Below are 25,021 nucleotides of genomic sequence, written 5' to 3'. Positions count from 1 at the left end.
TTCCAAGTCGGGATGGTGTGTGACTTGGAGGGGAACATGCAGGTAGTGTTGTTCCCATGTGCCTGCTGCCCTTGTCCTTCTAGGTGGTAGAGATCATGGGTTTGGGAGGTGCTGTCGAAGAAGCCTTGGCGAGTTGCTGCAGTGCATCCTGTGGATGGCACTATATACTTCTATAAGATCATCTCTCAGGTGTCTCATTTCCAGGCTGATGAGCCCAAGGGGTAGATCTCACTTTCCGGGGTAGTGGAAAACTGGCAGTAGTGGATCGACTGCCCATTATATACCCTGCATAAAAATCAATGGAAATTGGGAGGGGTGTATAACGGACGACCCATCGGATGCCCCGAGTTTTCTGCCCTCACCAAAAGGGAAAATTGCAGTCTTTCCTTATAACTCAGAACTCTCACACCATCAATCAGCCTCATGGCTCTTTGAACTGCCTCCGACGTTGGAATGTTTTCCATGACCAGAACTGGGTGCATTATTTAAGATGCGATTTGAATAGAGCACTGTATAGTTTGATCATAACTTCCTCTGTCTTATAGTCTACTATTTTGGCTATGTAGTTCAACATCCTATTGGTTTGTTGATTGCTGCTCTTCATTGGTTAGATGTTTTTAACATCAACCTTGTTAAGCCTCCTAGGTCTCTTTCCACTTAATCCTTAGCTATTTCAACACTGTTCATGTCGCATTGATACAAGAGTTTCAGTATAACTAGGTCATGAGGTTGCCAATCTGATGGCAGACCAATTTTTTATTTTGAAGCCATTGGTTGAGGGAGAAACGCTGGACAAGATATCTCCCTGCTTTTTTTCATATTGTGGCAGGGGTCCTGTAAAGTGGAACGAGCAGGCATTTGATGTCTCTTTACAAGGATGGGACCTCCAACAATGCAGCATTCCCTTGGTACTGCAATTGAATGTCAGCCTAGATTATGTGCTTGAGTACATTAACTTTTTTTTTATTCGTTCATGGGATGTGGGCGTCGCTGGCAAGGCCAGCATTTATTGCCCATCCCTAATTGCCCTTGAGAAGGTGGTGTGGGCCGCCTTCTTGAACCGCTGCAGTCCATGTGGTGAAGGTTCTCCCACAGTGCTGTTAGGAAGGGAGATCCAGGATTTTGACTCAGCGACGATGAAGGAACGGCGATATATTTCCAAGTCGGGATGGTGTGTGACATGGAGGGGAACGTGCAGGCGATGTTGTTCCCATGTGCCTGCTGCTCTTGTCCTTCTAGGTGGTAGAAGTCGTGGGTTTGGGAAGTGCTTTCGAAGAAGCCTTGGCGAGTTGCTGCAGTGCATCCTGTGGATGGTACACACTGCAGCCACAGTGCGCCGGTGGTGAAGGGAGTGAATGTTTAGGGTGGTGGATGGGGTGCCAATCAAGCAGGCTGCTTTGTCCTGGATGATGTCGAGCTTCTTGAGTGTTGTTGGAGCTGCACTGATCCAGGCAAATGGAGAGTATTCCATCACACTTCTGACTTGTGCCTTGTAAATGGTGGAAAGGCTTTGGGGAGTCAGGAGGTGAGTCACTCGCCACAGAATACCCAGCCTCTGACCTGCTCTTGTAGCCACAATATTTATATGGCTGGTCCAGTTAAGTTTCTGGTCAATGGTAACCCCCAGGATGTTGATGGTGGGGGATTCGGCGATGGTAATGCCGTTGAATGTCAAGGGGAGGTGGTTAGACGCTCTCTTGTTGGAGATGGTCATTGCCTGGCACTTGTATGGCGCGAATGTTACTTGCCACATATCAGCCCAAGCCTGGATGTTGTCCAGGTCGTGCTGCATGCGGGCTCGGACTGCTTCATTATCTGAGGGGTTGCGAATGGAACTGAACACTGTGTAATCATCAGCGAACATCCCCATTTCTGACCTTATGATGGAGGGAAGGTCATTGATGAAGCAGCTAAAGATGGTTGGGCCTAGGACACTGCCCTGAGGAACTCCTGCAGCAATGTCCTGGTGCTGAGATGATTGGCCTCCAACAACCACTACCATCTTCCTTTGTGCTAGGTATGACTCCAGCCACTGTAGAGTTTTCCCCCTGATTCCCATTGACTTCAATTTTACAAGGGCTCCTTGGTGCCACACTTGGTCAAATGCTACCTTGATGTCAAGGGCAGTCACTCTCACCTCACCTCCGGAATTCATCTCTTTGTCCATGTTTGGACCAAGGCTGTATTGAGGTCTGGAGCCAAGTGGTCCTGGCGGAACCCAAACTGAGCATCGGTGAGCAGGCCTTGGAGGTCAGGTTGTTGCTAACCGAGTCGACCTAACACTTGGGCTCTTGGAGCTGTAAATGAAATAACTCATTCAGATCAATCTAATGACTACTGCCATCTAAAGAACTCCATTTCATTTAATTTTTTTCTCTAAATGCATGTTTTAGTTTCCCACTTAACAGCTTAGGACCCAAACACATTATCAATGCATGATGGAGTTGCTATAATAGTGGTGCAGTACACTGTAGAACAGAATCTCAACAAGCGGAATTCAGTGCCCTGCGGAATACAGTCTCAAGAAACAATGCGATTGTGCACTTACGTGATACCGTAGTCCGTAACACGTCCAAATCAACCTGTCCAGCAATGTGTCCGTTCGAGGAAGGACAGATCACAGAAGTTTCCCAGACCAAATCCTTCCCCAACTTTCAACCCACTGCTAACAAAAGCTTTGATCATTAAAATGTGCAACACTATTCAAGTTTATGCAGGTTAACCATCAACCCAATATATCAATGCATGCTCCTGTGTATCAGTGATGTGAACACATGTTCCAGACGATGCACTCCTCACAGGGGGGAAGCACTGACATAAAATTAAAAGTTTTAATGGTCAACTCGGTTTCCGGAACAATTTTTATTGTGAATATTGTCAGTATTGGTGCTAGGGAAGCATTCACACTGTTGTGCTGCAAACTGTTCACTGACAGCTCCCACACCAGTAACCTATGCATTACTTTGTATTCATAACGTGTGTAATTTCAATGATAATGTTTGTAATCCCCGAGGATGTCACTCAATATCTTCTGCTCTTATGGTCACTGCTTCTGAACTGCCTTAAAAGATACTGCTCAAATGATGAGGGATCTTTAATTAATGCCAGTCATTAGCATTACCAATGTCATCTGAGCCCACTCAACCAATTTGAGTGAAAAGTAATTGCTTTTTCTATGAGAATACTGTTTCCTTTAGCCGTTTCCACATACTTAATTGAAATGTTGGAAAAGAATTGGTTTTAATGTTAAGCGTGCAATCAGTTACAGTTGTTAAAGGAGATCCACTTTAAAAAAAAATCTTGTCAAAAGAAAGAGATTGTTGGTCTTTATGGGGAGAACGGTATTTAAACTGCTTTGTGACACTTTGCAACAACAGAAATTGAAAGCAAACAACAGACACTGATTGACTGGATGGGCAATTCACATTTCTTTGTTTCACTCAAAAGAAATGTTCTCAACAACTTTTATTCAAATCATTCAACAATATTTTAAAAAGAATTACAAGCTTGTGCCTCTCACATAGCAATTTAAATAAGCTTTGAGCTCACAATGCAGAAACAATATTGCAATACAAGTTTACTGCTGAAACTAATCCCCATTGTGAAATCATAAATGTTTGATCTTCAGCCCGTTGGTTACCAATGAGAATCAAATGAGTAAGCCAGAAAAATGATTATGCAATAATGTTCACTGACCCTGCGCCATACATGGATGAAGAAACCATTTTCACAAAATTGATTCATAGCTGACCCTGCTGTGACTTCGGCTGTGTGCAATGGGTTGCTTTAACCCATCTGCGTTTGATGGCTTCAGCTGCATTTCTGCACAGTCTTCAGAAATAATGCAAAGGTTTGACTTCTTCCTTTTCTTCAGGGTGCTCTATAAATAGAGACATGCTGTCCTGGCTCTATGGCTTGTGCTCGCCGAGCTCTCGGATATTCAGTCTCTTGCTTTTCCAGGAAAATAATTTTAGCAAGAAAAGTGCATGCCTGGAAATGGTTTCGATATCTTTTAAATTGTTCAACGTTTTAAAAAAAGATTTGTAAAGAGGAGAAATACTGCATAGAAAGAATAATACTGAATTCTTAAGGAGCTCTATAAGTAATAACCAGAGACTACATGTAACGTAGTAAAGATATATGATTGTACAAGGTGAAGTTTTATTTCCATTTGCCTAGATGGTGCAAATATTTGAAGTAGAATTGTCCTCATGATAATTTGTTTGCAAAACCATTTTTCCTTCAGGGAAGAAAAGGAATCATGTCATCATTTTGACACTGCTTGCAAGTGCCGAGGTGGCGTATTTCAACATTACTTACATCAGGATTGTGCTGTGCAGTAATCAGATTGCACCTTGAGTTCTCCGTCCAGTTTTTGACAATCAAAACACAAGGGAGACATTCAGATCTTGGAGGCAGTGCAAAGAAGAACAGCAAAACTGATTCCCAGCATCAAATAATTGCGATAGAAAGAAGGTTAGAGACACTATGCTCTTCAGTCTTAAAAGAAGGTGTGATGTGGAGATGCCGGTGATGGACTGGGGTTGACAAATGTAAGGAATCTTACAACACCAGGTTATAGTCCAACAGTTTTATTTAAAAATCACAAGCTTTCGGAGGCTTTCTCCTTCGTCAGGTGAAGTGTCACCTGACGAAGGAGAAAGCCTCCGAAAGCTTGTGATTTTCAAATAAAACTGTTGGACTATAACCTGGTGTTGTAAGATTCCTTACATTTAAAAGAAGGTGACTGAGGGAGATCCTATAAAAGTGGATAAGATATTAAATGGTGTGGAAATAGCAAACCCAGGTCAATGCTTCAAGGTAAACCATGACAGCAGGACAAGGAGATCTAAGTCCAAACTGGTTGAATGGTGAATTTAAGATTTTTTTGTTTCACCCAAACAACAATCAGACTTTTCTGAAGATTAGAGGAGGTGAAAACCTCATTCAAAAGCCAGTTAGATGTTGTGGGGGGAGTGTAGGGTTTTCATTTTGAACAGATGAGCTAAGATGGACCAGTGGTGTTCTTGATCGATATTTATCTTGTACATTTGTAAACAATTTGAGCAAAGATTTGTGCAACAGTTTTTCATGAAGGCAGGGAAAATTTAAGGGAAAAAAATTCCGTTCATGGTTTAGTGGAGCATCGTTATCAGTGACTTGGAAATATATCGCCGTTCCTTCGTCATCGCTGGGTCAAAATCCTGGAACTCCCTTCCTAACAACACTGTGGGAGAACCTTCACCACATGGACTGCAGCGGTTCAAGAAGGCGGCTCACCACCACCTTCTCAAGGGAAATTAGGGATGGGCAATAAATGCTGGTCTTGCCAGCGATGCCCACATCCCATGAACGAATAAAAAAAAATTTGCAGAAATGAAGGCAATCCCAATGCTCCCTTGTTAAAAGTAGTGGAATGAAAGAACACCTGGTTTATATAATGACAAACATACAGAAGGGATTGAGCTGGCTTGAGTATTGTAACGGATGCATTTATTTCCTCCAACCTCAACAATATTTTGTGCTGAAATTAAGATCACCTTCCCCTCCCCATTGAAATAAATAACGCTATGGGATTGTATTGCTTATGTGATCAGGTGTATTAACACTGGTTATGTTTTGTTCCATGTAGATGTTAAGATAATTCTAGACTGTTACGAACCACATTTCTCATCATCCCTATACTGATGATGACAACTTACATCTCTTCCTGAAGGAAGAATAGTTCACTACCTCTCTTGTCTACTAGGCCTAAGGTTTGAATAATGGTGGAACTTCTTTCTGCAGCCTTTCATCAGTTAGCGTTTCTGGTCAGGTCGCTTCACTGACAAGATTCCAACAGATAACAGATTCCTCCTTCCTCAGTTTCCATGAGAAGCCATATTCATTTTATATTATTTGCCTAATTTTTTACTTCAGCTCTCAGGATGGGCGCATGTTGGCTGATCCCCAAAACGAGTTTTCCAATTTTGCACATTCTCTACCAATTGCTGAGCTTCACTTGCTATAAATCTCTGTGTTGTTTACTGTTCTCAATCTCTCCTGACGTTTCCCGTCCTGATATTAATAGTAATACCCTGTTGAGGTAGAGTACATTTTGTTGTTGAGGCGTCTTCAGCCTTTGGAAACATCGCTACTGCTACCATGATTTGTTTGGGAAGAGGTATCTTTGATGTGACATTAGTGCCATAATGAATGGGAAATGTTGATATTTGACAAAGGCAGGATTTCTGCAGAATGAATGCCAACTTTCCATGACATTTACCCCTATATCTGCCACAGGGAAATTCATGGCCAATGTGTTCGCATTAAAAAGCATTTATGGAATAGTAAAAAAAGCAGAAAATGATTCTAAATTGCTCTGTCATAATTATTTTTGAACTGAAGATGCCCTCTGGATGATTAAGTGTAAGTGAAACTTTGTAAATGCAATGGATTGGATTTTGATTGTGGCAGGTAAGGGCTTGCACACTATTGGAAGCGAACCATGAAATTGTTGCCACAGATATTGTCCCTTGACGGCAATAAGTCCCTGTTTTTTTATAATTTAATGCCAAAAAAAACACCATCAGATAGGCAAGGCAATAAGAAATCTTGGCTCTAGCAGTCAAGCGTGTGCCAGAAGGCAAAACGATAAATAGTTATTGACATTTGTGTCCTCTGTAGAAAGATATGACTTGAATCTTGTCCTGTTGCCATGTAGGAGAGAAAAAGTATGTTTTTATATGCTGTGGTGCCATCATATTAGAAATTTAGGTCGACCATAAATACCTGCTCGGGTTTAGGGGCATCAGTCGCTACTGTATGTGGATACCATTCTCTTCGTGTGCTGGCGTTGACTCTCACTCTGCCTGATGGCTAATTATATAATATTGTAACCTAGGAAATGTGACAATGCCTTGCCCATGATGTATGAACTGGATATCTTGTCTTTCATGTGCGTTCACGCGTGCATCTCCAGTCTTTTCACAGGTTAACCGAGAAAACATTCAGAAAGGTGAGGCTGGATACGAATCATTAAGCTGTTTTTTTTTCATAGATAGCAGGTTTATGCAGGGTAACCGTTCTGATTGGATACAGTTCAATTAGTATAACTTGTATTTATGTAATAATGCAAAATGATGAATATGCTACACTTTCCCACATCAATGGGGCAGCTGAAGGGAGGCAAGAGCTGCCAGATCCAGCTGGTAAGTGCTTTTCCAGCAACGCTTGTAGGCCAGGAGGATCCCCTGGCCCCTTAAGCACATCTTCTGCCATGACACCAAGATTGGTGGCATTGTGGACAGTGAAGAAGGTTTGTAATGGGATCTTGATAAATTGGGCCAGTGGGCCGATGAATGGCAGATGGAGTTTAATTTAGATAAATGTGAGGTGATGAATTTTGGTAGTTCGAATCGGGCCAGGACCTACTCCGTTAATGGTAGGGCGTTGGGGAGAGTTATAGAACAAAGAAATCTAGGAGTACAGGTTCATAGCTCCTTGAAAGTGGAGTCACAGGTGGATAGGGTGGTGAAGAAGGCATTCGGCATGCTTGGTTTCATTGGTCAGAACATTGAATACAGGAGTTGGGATGTCTTGTTGAAGTTGTACAAGACATTAGTACGGCCACACTTGGAATACTGTGTACAGTTCTGGTCACCCTATTATAGAAAGGATATTATTAAACTAGAAAGAGTGCAGAAAAGATTTACTAGGATGCTACCGGGACTTGATGGTTTGACTTATAGGGAGAGGTTGGATAGACTGAGACTTTTTTCCCTGGAGAGCAGAAGGTTAAGGGGTGATCTTATAGAAGTCTATAAAATAATGAGGGGCATAGATAAGGTAGATAGTCAAAATCTTTTCCCAAAGGTAGGGGAGTCTATAACGAGGGGGCATAGATTTAAGGTGAGAGGGGAGAGATACAAAAGGGTCCAGAGGGGCAATCTTTTCACTCAAAGGGTGGTGAGTGTCTGGAACGAGCTGCCAGAGGCAGTAGTAGAGGCGGGTACAATTTTGTCTTTTAAAAAGCATTTGGACAGTTACATGTGTAAGATGGGTATAGAGGGATATGGGCCAAGTGCAGGCAATTGGGACTAGCTTAGTGGTATAAACTGGGCGACATGGACATGTTGGGCCGAAGGGCCTGTTTCCATGTTGTAACTTCTATGATTCTATGATTTCTCCCTCCCCACGCTCTACCGACCCCCTCCCACCCCATGATCTGCCGACCTCCTCCACCACCCCCGCTACATTCAGAGCCCCAAGATATTCAGACCCCCCTGCGATTCCTACCCCCCATGATCTCTTACCGCCCCCCCCCAACACAATCTCTCCTTTCCCCCCCACCCCGTGATCTCCACAACCACTCCCACCCCCACCTCCATCCCATGAGGTCTCCACTCCCCCCGCTTTCTCTCCCTCCCTCCCTCCTCAGAGCCGTGCTCTGAGCACCCCCCTCCCCCTTCCTCCCCCCCCCCCCCCCCCACAACCAACGCCTGATCTTCTCGATTGCCTGGGACCGTCCCCAGAGGTCCCCGACTGCCGCCTTCTACAGCAGACTTTCCTGCCTGGCAGTCGGTCAGCCTTTCAGTTCGGCTGGCTGCCGAGCGGGAAACGGAGTAAAAAAAATTCTAATGAAGTCCCGCCGTTAAATTCGGCAGGACCTCCGCTTTCCCAGTATTTCCGGGTTTCCCAGCCACTGGCACGTGCCCCTGCTTCCTCCCCACCTCCCCATAAATATCAGGGACCAGGCCTCTTTAAGGACTGTGTTTTGATTACCATCCCTAATGTAAATGTAGTAAGGTTTTAGAGTCTAGTTTTCACACTGTTCCTTCAGGTCAAGAACATGTTTCGAATGTCACTCGGAAGTACAACAAAAACACAAAGCAAAAAACTTCATGTGCATTTGAAAATGAGGAAGGAGGTCCTGCTCACTAACTGCCTGGAGAAGATTCAAGTTATATTATCTTCATTGTTTCAAAAAAATGTCAAAACAACATTGTTATACAGCAGCAAGTAAAATAAAATTAAGAACCAGGACAGATATTTATATATGATGACCCTGATTTGTAAATCCATCTCATTGAGTTCACAAGCGGATGAAGCTTTAGTTGCATTTTGTGTAATTGCTGTAAATTTATCTTTGTTGAAAACTTAATTATGAATTTAGAAAGCACCATAGAAGTTTGTTTCCTTTGTTGTTAGTTCAAAGTAACACCTGCCTCCATGTTGGAATACTGCATTTAGTACTGTTTTGTTTCTTGAATAGGTTCAAAGAGGGAGTAGACTGTAGATTAAAAGTTTTGCCTGTTGGGATCAGTGTGGGGTAAGGACAAGGTGGGAATCTTTTCAGCTAAATCACTGCTCTCTCATAGTGCTTTACTAAAGCTCCGATTCTTAAGCAAATGGAGAGAATTTGTTTGCCCCTTACTGAGCCTCTCCGCCCAGTTATAATTTCCACCGTCTGCCCTGTTTAAACTGCTGCAGTGGCAGTGTGCTCTTTTTCACCTGGTCTTTCCCCCTACTCCTCAGGCACCTTCTCCTCCTTCAAGCGCCTCACCTTGTTCGACCCCTCTCGCCTCTCATTTAAAATCCTAATTTCTTACTGCCCTCCCAAACCCCACTCCACCATTCTCCCCAAGATATCCTCCTTCAATCTCTGCACTAAGCAACTCCTCATACTCTGTGATTTCAATCTCTATCTCAACTCACCTTGCCCTCTCCTCTAATTTCTCTGCCCTTCAGTCCTTCCCAAACCTTGTGTTTAAGGCACTATATAAATATGTTATTGTTGTTGAGAGGACAATCTCCTGATTTTCTCACTGGTAATGTGCTGTGTGCTCAATTCACTTACTTAAAATGGGCAATGGAGACCAGCCACATTCTAGTTTTTCAGTAAGTGATTGATAAAAACTGTATTTCTGGATTTCTTATTGTTGCAATCTAAATTCTTAAAATGGGCACTAAATTGAATGATCCTGAGTTTTGGGGGGTGGAAGCAGGTGAAAGCATATGAGGCAGGTTCACTTGCACCACAGGCAGGTTGTCATACTTACCCTCGCCCGCACTGCCATGTTTACAGACCCAGGCATACCAATCTTGGAATGTCCGAGAACAGCTGCCTTTGCAGACTTTGCTTCACCAGGGAGGCAGTGACTGAGTTGTGACTGCTGCTCAAATTTGATCTGCAGTCATGATTCCTTCATTTTAAGTCAATCCTTTGTGCCTGGACAATTTGAAGGAGAACATTGACTGGGCTATTTGCAGGAAAAATCAGACCAGGAGACAAAGATTATCCTCTTCGCCCCATGGAACAGCTAGGGACACTACATGGATACAGATATAAATGGGCCCATGTAAACACCAGGATCATTTTTGAGCATAATAAAGGCACCTTGAAGCAATGCATCCAATGTCTGGACAGATCAGGGTCACATTATGTTATATCCCAACAGGCCTTTGAAGATTATCATTGTCTGCTGCGTGCTAGACAACTTTGCTGTCTACTGCGGCCTAGCAATGGAGCAGGCTCTCAAATACTAGACCTTCACCAGTTGACTGAGCTGCCCAACCTTCAGTAATATTGTTCTTTGCATAACTGCCATGGACGTCTGGCCTTTGATACACTGCACCTTCAAAAGTAAACTCTCTGGACATAGTTGAAATTAAGTGCAACTAAATTCAATACTCAAGAAGTGATAAGTGTATGTGTCTACTCTGTTTTACCCCTTGGTGACTGTATATAATGTGTGTCTGCTTGAACTATCCTTATGCTCCTTGATAGTCCTTCCCCAGTGGGAGGAGTAAGTTAGGTGGCTGCCTATTGGGTGTCAGTTTATACTTGGGATTGAGATGGCCTTGTATCTCCTTGGGCTGGGTTATGAGATGGCACTGCAACTGGTTCCACCAGGTTTGAGATGCTCGGCGGCATGTCGCCCCTGCCTGAATTCCAGTACATTTCCCATTTGAGCAGATGGGCTCGGTTTGGCATTGGCCTGAGTGAGAGAAGCCTCATTGTGTCTACTCCAATCATGCACTGCAGGGCATTCCCTCACCATCTCCACTGATCTGTGTGGGAGAAAAGAGAGACACTTCTTAAGACTTAACTGACAAATACCTCAAAGTGCTTCACATATTACTTTTTAAACTGTAGTTACTGTTATATAGGTAAACATGGCAGCTAATTTACATGCAACAAGATCCCACAAATGGCAATGAAATGAATGCTTAGATAATTTTTCGAGCCACATGAGATATTAGGACAGGTGACCAAAAGCTTGGTGAAAGAGGTAGATTTTAAGGAGCATCTTTAAAGAGGAGAGAGAGGTAAAGAGGCAGTGAGGGTTAGGGAGGGAATTCCAGAACTTAGGACCTCGGCAGCTGTTCTTCTTTGAAAACTGTCATGGGCATTAGAAAGTGCACCACACAAGGCCTCAGGAGTAGACTGTGTCAAAAATGTCTTCTTGTAGTCTGATAGCTGGCCCTTTAACAACAACAACAACAACGTGCATTTATATAGCATCTTTAATGTAGTAAAACATCCCAAGGTGCTTCACAGGAATGTTATTAAACAAAAGTTGATACTGAGCCACATGAGATACTAGGACAGGTGACCAAAAGCTTGGTGAAAGAGGTAGATTTTAAGGAGCATCTTTAAAGAGGAGAGAGAGGTAAAGAGGCAGTGAGGGTTAGGGAGGGAATTCCAGAACTTAGGACCTAGGCAGCTGGAGGCATGGCTGTCAATGGTGGAGTGATGAAAATCGAGGATGCACAAAAGACCAGAAATGGAGGAGCACAGAGATCTCGATGGGGTTCAGTTGCATTGTATAAAGAGTAGGTAGAAAAGCCAGCTTGCCTGTTCAGCCTTAATTGGAACAAATGTTGTCAGTGTTCTTTCCAAGGTTATAGGCTTTACAGCAATACCAAGCTATATATTTCAAATATATATGCGCTGTGTATTTGGTTCAATCATATATATGATAGTCAGAGATTTTTGAATCTGAGTTTCAGTTATGAAAATCGAACAAGCTTTGGCTACTTGTCAGAGTATTTAAGTGGCTGAAACTGTTTATGGAGCTGAGTTAGTAACAGAGAATTGCACTGACTGGAGATTATTTCAACTGACTGGAATCTTCACAGAAAGATAAGTAGATTTGTTAGCTCCCAAAGTTAGAAAATATCACAGGAAAAAAAAACTGCATAAAAGTTAAACACAAGAATTCTCAGCCTATAGATTATGATGTTTAATTAATTTTCTTTCAAAGAACTAGATAATACAATTATTTTACTATGTGTGTGCATTACATTATTATATATTCACTTGTTTGTTGTTTAATAAGTTAGCTTAATGGTTTAAAACTAGAATGGGGTCTTGTGATGTTCTATTGCTTTTGAAGGTGAGAGAAGAGTCTTGTGGAGGCATAAGATAATTTCCAGGTGCCAAAACAATTAACAGGAAGGCTTTTCTGTTTGTTGTCGTGAATGCCTTACCGAAAGCCTACCCAGATATCAAGACTGATGAAGATGCTCTCAAAGGCATTGAGAGTTGGGACTGACACGTGAGAGGGAACTGAAATGTCTAGAGTAAGAAGAGTAGAAAAGACTCAACAATGTAACACAGACCCCTGGGCAGCAGTGACATTTGTCAATCTGATCGCCCAGCATGTTGAAGCCAGACAAGAGAGTCTGCTGCACATTTAGACATCAGGGCCTCCATAGCAGCAGTGTAAACATTCGGAAAATATATTCCCAATGTTAATGTGCTTCGTCACTTGGGGGTCTACTGGAGAAGCTCTTGGGTTTGCCATGTACTCCATCATGGACTGCAGTTCTGATGACGCCATCATGCAGGATTGCATAGATATAGATCATGGAATTGTCTAGGATGCTGCCAGACCTTTCACAGTGTGTTTTACATTACCAAACAATTGCATTCTTGTGCTCACATAGCAATCTTTTCTAATAAGCAGGCTCCATGAGGTCTGACTCTGCAGCTGAGGAAGGACACAAGCTGGCCTTCCAGTCAGCAGGTTCTTGTGCCTCCACTGCCACCAAGTTCCCGTTCCTCTTTTGCCACCATTACCACATGCCCCCCACTTACTTAAGCTCTGTGATTCACCAAACACTCCCTCCTCAAACTACGTAGGTCCCTTGGGACAGATCTACCAGTGCTAGTGCTCACGACAGGTGTAGGGTACCATGAGGTGCTGGCTTCTTCTGTGCCACTGATGGGTCTGGCTAGTCCTTGCGGGGGTACTTCTGTAGAATTAGAAGAGGAACATATGTTAGAATACTGGCTGCAGAGCACTTCTTCCAGTAATATGTACTTGGCAATATAATGGGCCAGATTTTGCTTTGAGTGGTCAATGAACGGCACTAGCCATTCGTTAGACTTGCACTTGCCCATAGACTTTCCATGGGCTTTTGGAAGTTCCTGTCATTGGGAGCTCAATACAGCATGGCGCTCTCTACAGGGCATCTGAACAGCGTTTGGAATCATGCAAGAAAAAGTCTGGTCACTTGGGACAATAAAGAGTGAAGAGAAGAGATCCCACCAATTCAGCCAGGAGTCTTAGGGAGGTGAGTAGAGTCTTCAAATGACCTCTTAAATATAGAAAATCAGTTTAATTGTAAATAAACTTTTAAAAACGTTTTATGAACAGTGGGATCCCGAGTGGAAAAGGCTTTTTTTCACACTCCAGCTCTTTCAGCACTTCCAGGTCTCTTGATGTCACATAAATTTGAAAGAAATGTGAAAAAATCTGACACTTGGTTCTCACAGACTTTTTGTACAAGTCTCCGACAGCTAAAAAGCCCCCTCCGGCTGAATCCTGGCTTAATTAAATATTCCCGAACTTTAAATTGCAGCAGATGAGTATTACATTTTGGTAGGAAGAATAAGGAGGCGACACATGCCTTGGAAAATAAGATTCTAAATGGGATAGAGGAGCACTGGGATCTGGGGGTACAGATTCACAAGTCACTAAAAGTAGCGACACAGTTTAAAAAGGCCATAAAAAAAGCAAACAAAGCACTGGGGTTCATTTCTAGAGGGATAGAATTGAAAAGCAGAGAAGTTATGTTAAACTTATATGGAACCTTGGTTAGACCACACTTGGGGTACAGTGATCAGTTCTCATCTCCATATTATAAAAGGGATATAGAGGCACTGGAGAAGGTGCAAAAAAGATTTACTAGGATGATACCAAAACTGAGAAGTTATACCTAACAGGAAAGATTGAATGGGCTGGGGCACTTTTCTCTGGAAAAGAGAAGGCTGATGGGTGACCTGATAAAGGTCTTTAAGATTATGAAAGTGTTTGATCGGGTAGATGTAGAGAAGATGTTTCCACTTGTGGGAGAGACCAGAATTGGGTCCATAACAATAAGATAGTCACTAATAAATCCAAGGAATCTTACAACACCAGGTTATAGTCCAACAATTTTATTTTAAAATCACAAGCTTTCGGAGATTATCCCCTTCATCAGGTGAATGAGTGAAAGATTCTCAAATCGCATATCTTATATTAGGCTGGGACACCATCACACCAATCAAAAGGTGTCGTTGTTGTTCAAATGGGCCAGCTACGGAGAACAGTACGTCCCAGTACGCTGAATATACATTGTGTCAGATTACACAGACAGAGAGAAAGAGACCCAAATGGCAGAGAGAGAGAGAGAATATTAAAAACAGATAATTTTTTTTTCTGCTGGTGGGGTTACGTGTAGCGTGACATGAACCCAAGATCCCGGTTGAGGCCGTCCTCATGGGTGCGGAACTTGGCTATCAACTTCTGCTCGACGATTTTGCGTTGTCGTATGTCTCAAAGGCCGCCTTGGAGAACGCTTACCCGAAGATCGGTGGCTGAATGTCCTTGACTGCTAAAGTGTTCCCCGACTGGGAGGGAACCCTCCTGTCTGGCGATTGTTGCACGGTGTCCGTTCATCCGTTGTCGCAGTGTCTGCATGGTCTCGCCAATGTACCATGCTCCGGGGCATCCTTTCCTGCAACGTATGAGGTAGACAACGTTGGCCGAGTCACAGGAGTATGAACCATGTACCTGGTGGGTGGTGTCCTCTCGTGTGATGGTGGTATCCGTGTCGATGATCTGGCATGTCTTGCAGAGGTTGCCGTGGCAGGGTTGTGTGGTGTCGTGGACGCTGTTCTCCTGAAAGCTGGGTAATTTGGTCTGACCATCGTTCGCAGCAAATTACCCAGCTTTCAGGAGAACAGCGTCCACGACAACACACAACCCTGCTACGGCAACCTCTGCAAGACATGCCAGATCATCGACACGGATACCACCATCACACGAGAGGACACCACCCACCAGGTACATGGTTCATACTCCTGTGACTCGGCCAACGTTGTCTACCTCATACGTTGCAGGAAAGGATGCCCCGGAGCATGGTACATTGGCGAGACCATGCAGACACTGCGACAATGGATGAACGGACACCGTGCAACAATCGCCAGACAGGAGGGTTCCCTCCCAGTCGGGGAACACTTTAGCAGTCAAGGACATTCAGCCACCGATCTTCGGGTAAGCGTTCTCCAAGGCGGCCTTCGAGACACACGACAACGCAAAATCGTTCCGCACCCATGAGGACGGCCTCAACCGGGATCTTGGGTTCATGTCACGCTACACGTAACCCCACCAGCAGGAAAAAAAATTATCTGTTTTTAATATTCTCTCTCTCTCTCTGCCATTTGGGTCTCTTTCTCTCTGTCTGTGTAATCTGACACAATGTACATTCAGCGTACTGGGACGTATTGTTCTCCGTGGCTGGCCCATTTGAACAACAACGACACCTTTTGATTGGTGTGATGGTGTCCCAGCCTAATATAAGATATGCGATTTGAGAATCTTTCACTCATTCACCTGACGAAGGGGATAATCTCCGAAAGCTTGTGATTTTAAAATAAAATTGTTGGACTATAACCTGGTGTTGTAAGATTCCTTGCATTTGTCCACCCCAGTCCATCACCGGCATCTCCACATCATGACTAATAAATCCAATAGGGAATTCAGGAGAAACTTCTTCAGGAGGGCGGTTAGAATGTGGAACTCGTTACCACAAGGAGTAGATGAGGCAAGTAGCATTGATGCATTTAAGGTGATGCTATATGTGAGGGAGAAAGGAATAGAAGGATATGTTGATGGGGTTAGATGAAGCAGGGAGGGAGGAGGCTCGTGTGGAGCATAAACACCGGCATGGACCTGTTGGGCTGAATGACCTGTTTCTGTGCTGTACATTCAATGTTCCTCGCATCAGTGCAGACAAGCCCTAACTTTTTCTGGTGAGTTTAGTCCATATCTACAATGTGAGTGCAGGAACTTCACGCTGTTCAATTAATTTGAAAGGGAGCTAGATGGCGAGATGCCGTTTTCGTGCAGCTTACGGATTTGCAACGCATCTCGGACAGCAACTTCCTGATTTCCACGTTTAACTGCGCATATGTTGCTGTCCAATTTGTGCATAAATAACTATGACTGCTGTTAGCTTCACCCATATTCTCACAGCAAAATCTGGCCCAATGTTGTGCTTGTATGAGACGAAGTGAGTAGGCAAGAGAAGAATTACAAGAAAAACATCACACTGACCCTGAACTTCGGGAAGGTATTCCAGCTTCAGAAAATCCAGGGCAGCGTAGAGGAGGCAGAGACCTGATGTAACGAGTCTCCACTCCTTTTTCCTGGGAACTGAGCATTCTCCAGGTGCATCAAGAGATAAAAATACTCCCCTTTGATGGGGCTGGCCATGCCCGATATATGTAGCCAGAATGCCTACTGTGCACTGTTTGAACTCAAACACTGCATTGAAATGAAAAATCTACCCCTCCTGTATTACAAACAAACCCTTAATTTACGACAGCACCAATGCTGGCTCACTCACTGTTTCCCAGCTAATCTCTCACTTCCAGTGGCTGGTGCTAAGTGAACAGGTGATTGCTCAGCCTGTGCTCCAGATGGCTCTGTACACAGAGTCAATATTTAAGCCAGCTGCTTCTGCCTAGCAATCACCTTGTTATCCACTGCATAATCACATTGATCCAAATGAGAATTGTGTGAATGACCTGATTTCCAATGTTTACTCAGACATTGGCATTCTGTACAGTGTACCATATGTGTCAGACAATAAATGGACGCTGTTCAAGTATATGCACTGATTGGGGTGAAGCTGTTGTACTATTTTTATTCTGTTGACATGAATTTGATTGGAATTGAGTTCAGTCTCCAAAAAAAATGCAGCTTTTAATACTTTATTAATTGTGAATATTTATGCAAAAGCTTGCTTTGCTCAAGAAAGACCAACAAATAAACCAAGTTTAACATAATTAGCCTTCATTGTTATTTTGTTATGTTAGCTAAGGTAACCCTGATCCATTGGAGAGGGATCTCTTCCACAGTGAGGCCTTAAGAGGACACCTTTAGAAGAGCCTGAAACAAGAGTGCATTCTTTGGCACAAATAATAATTTAAAAAATCAAGATAGGGGATTTATGTCTAATAATGGCTACAAACATGCAGTGGTAAGACTTGTTCTGACATGTAGTGAACAATTTGATGCCCAAGCATTGAGTTGTGAATAGTAAGAATAAGAAATAAAGAGTTGGCATTTATATAGTGCTTTTCACGACCACAGGATTTCCAAAGCACTTCACCACCATTTAGTTACTTTTGAAGTGTAGTCACTGTCGTATTGTAAGGAAACTTGGCAGCCAATTTGCACACAGCAAGGCTCCACAAACAGCAATGAGATCAAGGACAAAATAATGGTGGCAGGGCATCTAACGGTATCTGCCATTATTTAAACATGCCTCTGCACCCTTCAGCTCCAAAAGTGTTTGCCTACTAAGTTGCTGAAAGTGTGAGCTGATAACGGCGTAATGAGGGAAACAGAGCATCTGGGACCTGAGTGAACAGGGCAGCCAACAGGATATCTCCTTAATGAGATTTAAGGATTGGAAAATAAACAATGGAAGGACTGAGATGGAAGATGAATTGAAGGGGGTGAATTCACTGTCAAATCAGGTACAGGAAGAGAAATAGAGGGAAAGAAAGACTGGATTAAGAGAGAGAAAAACAAGACAGAAAGGAAAAGTAAGAAAAAAAGTGTAATAATTTAAAATTTGACATTTTTAAAATTTCCTAAAACAATTCACAACCTGAATTAACTAATAGTTAATTTTTGGTGCTAGAGAGGTTGATTGGCAGTCATTAACATTTATCACATCGTTAAAAGGGTACTTATGCTTGTAGTTACGAGCCCTAAATATCTGAGGTGGGTTTAGTTCGTATCTACTGTGCAAATACAGCAACTTCACGACATTCAATGCATGTCATTGGTGAGGCAGAAGGCGAAATGCCGTTTCCGCGAAGCCAATGGCGGAACGGCACAACTCGGACAGCAACTTTCGGATACTCGCATTTAACCACGCATCTGCTCTTCGCCTAAAGTTGCCGTACAATCTACGCATAAATAACTATGAGAGCCATTAGCCTCACTGTTATTTTGACAGCAAAATCTGGCCCATTCTGTTTTAGTGATGTTGGTTGAGGGATAAATGTTGGCCAGGATGCTTGGAGAACTCACCTGCTCTCCTTCGAATAGTGTAAAGGGATCTTTTACGGCCACCTGAGAGGGCAGATGGGGCCTCGGTTTAACGTCTCATCCGAAGAGTAGAAAAACTTACTTTATTTTTCTATGAGATCCAGGATTGTAGCAAACATTGAGGTAATCAAATCAAATGCCCTAGTAAGTTTTTTTTTGTTGCACCATCACATCAGTCTTTACATGTTTTGTTCGTGATGCAGATGACGTTGTCTGTAAACTTGTGTCCAAGTACTGAGCCCAAGACAGAGCACTGATGGGGCCCTATAATTTCTGATTGAACAGGACACACATGTAGTTAAAGGCAACACACGTGATAAGCTTTGACATAGGAATGGAACAATATAGGTTCCCAATTTGGAAATCTCACTTTCATTTATATTTCATTCAATTCCTTTCTTTAAAGCTGTGCTTCAAGTCACCAGGACGATGAATGTGAAATCTAACACCAGATTTAATTGTGCTTTGGACAATCCATTTGATATTCTATTTAGTGCTACTTTGTTCATTATTGTGCTCAATACTGCTAGGGCGCCTATAATCCTGAGTTTGGAATTCATTTCACCACAATAACCCAAAATTTAGTCGGTTGCCAAATGCTAATCCAAAATTTGAAGAATTTTCAAGTCAGTATGGACGCTGCTACTTCAAGGCAAGGTGGGATTTTCCAGATACTTTCCTCTGGTTTTCTTCTAGTACACATGCTAAGTAAGCACCTTGCTGTTTCTATATTTCAAAGTCAGTAACTTGTTGCTTTGCAAGTAGATGACAAAGTTCTTTCATTCAATTCTCTTTGGTATTCAAAATATCACCTTGTTTTTCCATCTGACTCACAATTTCATTGCATTTGTGTATTAACTTGTCCTTTTTGGTTGACTCCTTCAATGCCTTGTTTTCAATGCACTTTCAAAAGCCAACTTCTCCCTTTCCAACTGTTTCATTAGAACCTCTATTTCACTGAACACAAACTGCAACTTTGCAGATTCCTTGGAAAGTAGAGCTTTGGGTTTAGCATGTTCAAGTTTTTGATTCTCCAACTCCTTCAAAATATCTTCAAATTCCTGTCTGCTTACTGAGTCCTTGATTCTCTCTGAATATCATTTGACCCAAACTCCAGATCGTTTGCTGTTCTGTCAGGACAATATCCCGCATCTGTCCGTGAACCACACTAAGCATCCCGTCAGCTCCACCATCCATCCTCCAGCCCTACTCACCCCTCCTCTTGTGTTTTAAAGGGTTTTGTGAGTTGGAGATTTGAATGAAGAGGGCTGTCAGAGGTCATTGTTGAGTTGCAGGGTGCCATTTTAAACATATGCGCAAAATGGTCATATGGGGCTCGATTTTCCTGGGAAATTGTGGGTGCGTTGGGGGCGGGGGGCTCCGAAATCGGGGAATTAAAGCCGGCGGGATGATAGTTAAAGAGCCAAATGTACCTCATTGAGGTGCTTAAGGCACTTTACTTGTGACAGATTAGGTTGTTAGAACGATTTTTAACTTACCTGGGTGGCTTTCCTACAGCTTCTGATTCACACCTGGTGAAACCAGGCGTGAAGGGCCGGATCAAGCAAAAAGAAACAAAATAAATTACATAAAAAACCATTGCATGAAGTTAAAACATAAAATCAACCTACCTTTCCACCCTGCTCTGATATCCGATGTCTCCCTCTCCAATCTCCCCTTCTTCACCCCCTCCGATCTCCCCTTCTTCACCCCCTCCGATCTCCCCTTCCTCATTCCCCCTATCTCCCTGGATATTCCCCTCTCCCCCCTAATTTTCCCCTCTCCACTGTGAACTTCCCCTCTTCCCCCCCCCCCCCCTCTGATCTTCCCCTCTCTCCCCCCGATCTTCTGTTCCAGCGCTGGATGATGTCTCACTCTCTCACTTTCTCTACCCCCCCCCCCCAACTTGCGTTGCAGCTCCTGATGGTAGCCAGTCTGTCAATCAGGCTGGCTGCTGGGCACGAAACCCGGAGAGCACGTTAATCACCTTCAATTGTGACGCGATCACATCAAAAATGGTAAGGTTTGTTTATTCGGGTTTGCCACGCGCACCTTCACCCCCTCCCCTCCCCCCCCCCCCCCCACCAGCTGCCAACCCGCCACCATTTCAAAAATGAGCTCATGAAGTCAGAGGTGCATCCACTGTGGCTTCTGGAACTCTTCAACGGGACTCCTGAGCCATTTTCATTGGAATACAGTCGGTGAGCTGCCCGCTGCTCATTGAGTGCTCGTAGGCAATTCGCTGAACCAGATCATGGTTGGTTTGGGTCTATTCAAATCAGACTAGCCATATTGGTTCACTCATTCCTAAGGCGTGCACCATATATATTTTCTATTTGCTTGAAGTATATATTGGTCAGTTGATAATTTCAGAATTGGAATCAATTGCTGTATAGTGCAGTGCAATAGTCCCTTCCTACGTGTTTGGCTAATTTACATTGTTTTATAACAGGATTGTGGCCAATAATACTTGGTAATATAAACATATAAAAGGGAAACAAAAGTCTTGGGATTCTGTCATGCCTTTAATTCTTTGTTCTTTCTCTTCATAGACCAGATGTGTTTGCTCAATCCACTCTCTTCCTACTTTCTCCCTCTCCCTTCTGCATTATTATCTCAGGGTGGGAATCTCCTCCCAAGCCTCTTTTGTTCTTTATTGAATTCTGTAATACAGATGAAGAAGAGATTGAATGCTCAGGAGCTGTTTTCCAGGGTTCGAAGACCATCAGGAACGTAACATATATAACATGAGCTTTTTCCCATATATATATATAAATATATATATTCTTTTATATATATAAATCACAGTTCTCCATAGGAACATGTCTTATGGTGACTGACCTTACTGCTTAGTTTAATGTGTGTTTTACATGATACTGATTAGTGCTAGATTGTTTGCAGAAACTTGCCTGGTTAAAATCATCATCCAGTCTCCACTATTGCATTGTGATTTAATCATGATTTCAAGAGTAGAGCAGTTGTTCTTTGCTGTCTTCATGTCAGACTCTTATTGCCATTTTTAAAATGTCAGTGACTCTCTTTAGTAGTGGGATAGGCACTTATCTGAACAAAATGCTTTTTGTCTGAAGTTGTTTGTCATGGTAATATTTTTGTTCAAGTGGAGTTATAGTGAAAATACTGGAGTCCAGTACAACAGTGATGTGCATGAGCTGCTTTTGCTGTGATGTGATCTGTGTATCTATTGTATCCTCTCACAGTGGTGAGGACCAGTTGATTTTAATGTATTAAGGAAACATCATCAAATCAAGAAGGTTCATTGCCCTTGATTAGGTGAAGGTGCCTGTTTTACGTTATGCGCTATTTTGAGAATCTCTAAAATGTAACTATATGCACTTACAGTCAGATGGGTAAATCAACCTGCTGGAAATCCATTAGAATACACAGCGGAGACCTGTATGTATGTAGCAAGGGTCAGCAATGGTTATTGATATAAGAAAGATAAATATAGAGCAGGTAATAGCCACTGCAACCCTTTTGTAGCTAAATAGCTAAGTAATCTGTTTTGGAAGAGTGGCTGAAACAAATTAGCCCTGGAACAAACCTTGTTTCATTGCCCTTGAGTCAGAAGGTTGTTGGTTTTATCCCACTTGAAGACTTAAACACATGACCTGGAATGAGACTTCAGTGCAGTACTTTTGGGTGAGACATTATCTGCCTGTTCAGCTGGACATAAATGGTCCCATGTCAAAGAAGAGCTGGGAGTTCTCCCAATCTTCCTGGTTGACATTTTTCCTTCAACCGTTGCACCAAAAACAGATTAACTGGTCATTCATCTCATTGCTGTTATGCCAAAGGCTTGCTGTGTTCACCTACAGAACAACAGTGACTGCACTTCAGAGTAATTCATTCTATGTAAGGTGCTTTGGTACATCATAAGGTGCTATATACATGCTCACTATTCCTTCCTTCTGACCATGTAATCTGATAATACTACTCTCCGAATGGCAATGGGTAAGTGGAATGCATGATGTGTTGATGAGCTATCCAGTTCAGAAGTGTTTTAGGTTAGATCTCTCTCTCATATGTACTGACGTCAGCGGAACAATGCTGGGTAGAGTATCCCTGGCCTAGGGAATAATGACATCGGCTTGAGTTCTCCCTTGAGATTCCTATCCAGTGACCCCTGCTGGTAAGTGCAGATGTGTAGACCATGGGGAAAGGACAGGACAGAGCTCATTTGTGAAGTCCCTGCACCCTTGGCTGAAGAACCTGCTGACATTTGCTGCCTGGGCTGTCATGTGAAGAATGCTCACTTGGTTGAGGTACCAGAAAGCTCAAGCACATACACCATGAGTCTCCACCTACAGGTGAGAGGAAGGGAAGAGACCTTCAAATTAGAACGTCTGTCCTACTTCTCAGTCACTAACTTCTGAGATAGTTCATGAATAAGTTATGACGGAACGAAATAAAAAGACCAATGATTCACCAAATAACTTGGCCAGCCTTTGGATTTTGTATTTTATGAAAGCAAGCTGAAAAGTTTGTACAAAAATAAAATGTAGCAGTTTGGCCGTGAATCAAGTCTTTGGCCAAGTGCTCAGAACCATGTGCCATTTTGTTATGAAGAAATGTGACTTCAAACATTTTTTTTAAAGTACTGAATCATTTCAATTCTCCTTTCTTTGGATGGGATGACATTGCTTTGTTGTGTGGGGATGCTGTAGTATTTTCACAGAATTTCTTTTTATTCGTTCATGGGATGTGGGCGTCACTGGCGAGGCCGGCATTTATTGCCCATCCCAAATTGCCCTTGAGAAGGTGGTGGTGAGCCGCCTTCTTGAACCACTGCAGTCCGTGTGGTGAAGGTTCTCCCACAGTGCTGTTAGGAAGGGAGTTTGCATGTGTAAGTAAAACCAGTATTGAGGTATGCATTCCCACACTGTTTAATCACAGAGGAGAACAGTGCCAACACAAACACAGGCAGAGGGTGCAAGTTGGTCTGTCCTCATTTCTCAGCTGAGAAGTCCAAATCAGTTATGGGTTAGAAAGAAAATAACCAATTGTGGAAGTTAAAATGCTAGAAATGAGCATCAGGTCAGTCAGCACCTGACAGAGAAACAGACTGAAGTCCCAGGTCAGGTCTTTGCTATAAAGAAGATTAGTTACATGTGGGGAAACATAATTAACATGAAACAATGGGAAGTAGACAAGGAAGAGCATGTCAAATTGTATAAGACCCAGCTGTAGGAATAAACTCCATTTGATTTTACAGACCACATCAGATTGGGAAAAAGAATCCAGCACATTGCTGCAGGGTCTTTTGGAAGCTTTCCCTGAAACTTGCCTGATTAATTTATATGAATGTTCTCATCACAAAAGTAACCAAACGCAACAGAAAATATTTTTAGTGAGCAATTTCCAAGAAAGTCATCGTACAAAAACAATCATCGTTTACTTTGGGTCTGTCAGAAATTCTTGGCGCCTGAAGAACTTAGGATCAAAATTGTTCTGATTCAGGAATGTTCACAGCAGACATGTTTCTGGTTACTAGTTTTCTTTCCAAGAGGCAAGATAATTATTTTCACACAATGAGTGGAGAAAATGGGACTACGTAATGAAAAACTCAAGGTCTTCCTACAATTGGAGACCAAAAGCAGGGGAGGAAATATAGACACTTGGGGCCTTTTAAATTTAATGTGCAACAGCGGTATTCACAAGATTCATTGCAGATAATAGGAGGTGAAAAAAAGGTCCTTAGGTCCAAAACTGGAGAGAGGATGGCGCTGGAGACAGGGCCAGAGGGTGTGGCTTAGGAAAAGAACTTTCAGTTACTGTGTGGATTCACCACTGAACCAGTATAGGGGATGCATTTATTTCAGTGTCACTCGACTGCTCGCTGCTGGTGCTGAATCTCTTTTTGAGGTGCTTGCGATTTTGCAGCCAGTGAAACAGTTCAAATCAGTCCAATTTTGACATTTTAATGTAAAACCCGGACGAAAAAGACTCACTGAAAATGAAGTGGCAAATAGATAAAAACACAGAAAATTGGGGTTTCACTACTCATTTTACATTAAAAGCAAAAAACAGATGTCCCACCAAAAACTGGATAGGAGGCAACCATAACTTTATCGAATGGATCCTTGCAGCACTGTTTGAATTTCAATCATGGGTAAAGGAAAGCTCCATCTGGCTGCCATGGTGCCATATCACTTTAAGAAAAGGAGGACTGACGAGAACTGGTGACACATTGGGTGTTAATCTCCTTTCTCTCTTCCCCTAAATCAGACAAAATTCTAACCACAGATGTGGTAGCTAATATCCATGCAGTCTTTGCGTTTTATGTATTTGATTAATGGGATAAAGCCTGTTTGCATTTTCTCCTCAGCAATAAAGAAGAGAAATTTCGCATTGCCATTACCAGAGGATTAAACTGCACTGGTTGAGTGCCTGATGCTAAATAA

General features: G+C 42.8%; 1 long non-coding RNA gene and 1 pseudogene across 2 annotated transcripts in view; one reads left to right on the top strand and one right to left on the bottom strand.

The window, feature by feature from the left end:
* Positions 1-25,021, top strand: part of LOC137331174 (uncharacterized) — a 564,227-nt gene that overhangs the window by 372,333 nt on the left and 166,873 nt on the right. The window lies entirely within an intron of this gene.
* Positions 19,242-19,796, bottom strand: LOC137331707 (spermatogenesis-associated protein 24 pseudogene; annotated as a pseudogene).

The sequence above is a fragment of the Heptranchias perlo genome, chromosome 13 (assembly GCF_035084215.1).
Source record: "Heptranchias perlo isolate sHepPer1 chromosome 13, sHepPer1.hap1, whole genome shotgun sequence".
NCBI classification, from domain to species: domain Eukaryota; kingdom Metazoa; phylum Chordata; class Chondrichthyes; order Hexanchiformes; family Hexanchidae; genus Heptranchias; species Heptranchias perlo.
Note: the sequence above shows the minus strand (reverse complement) of the source record. Positions and strands in the feature narration are given on the sequence as shown.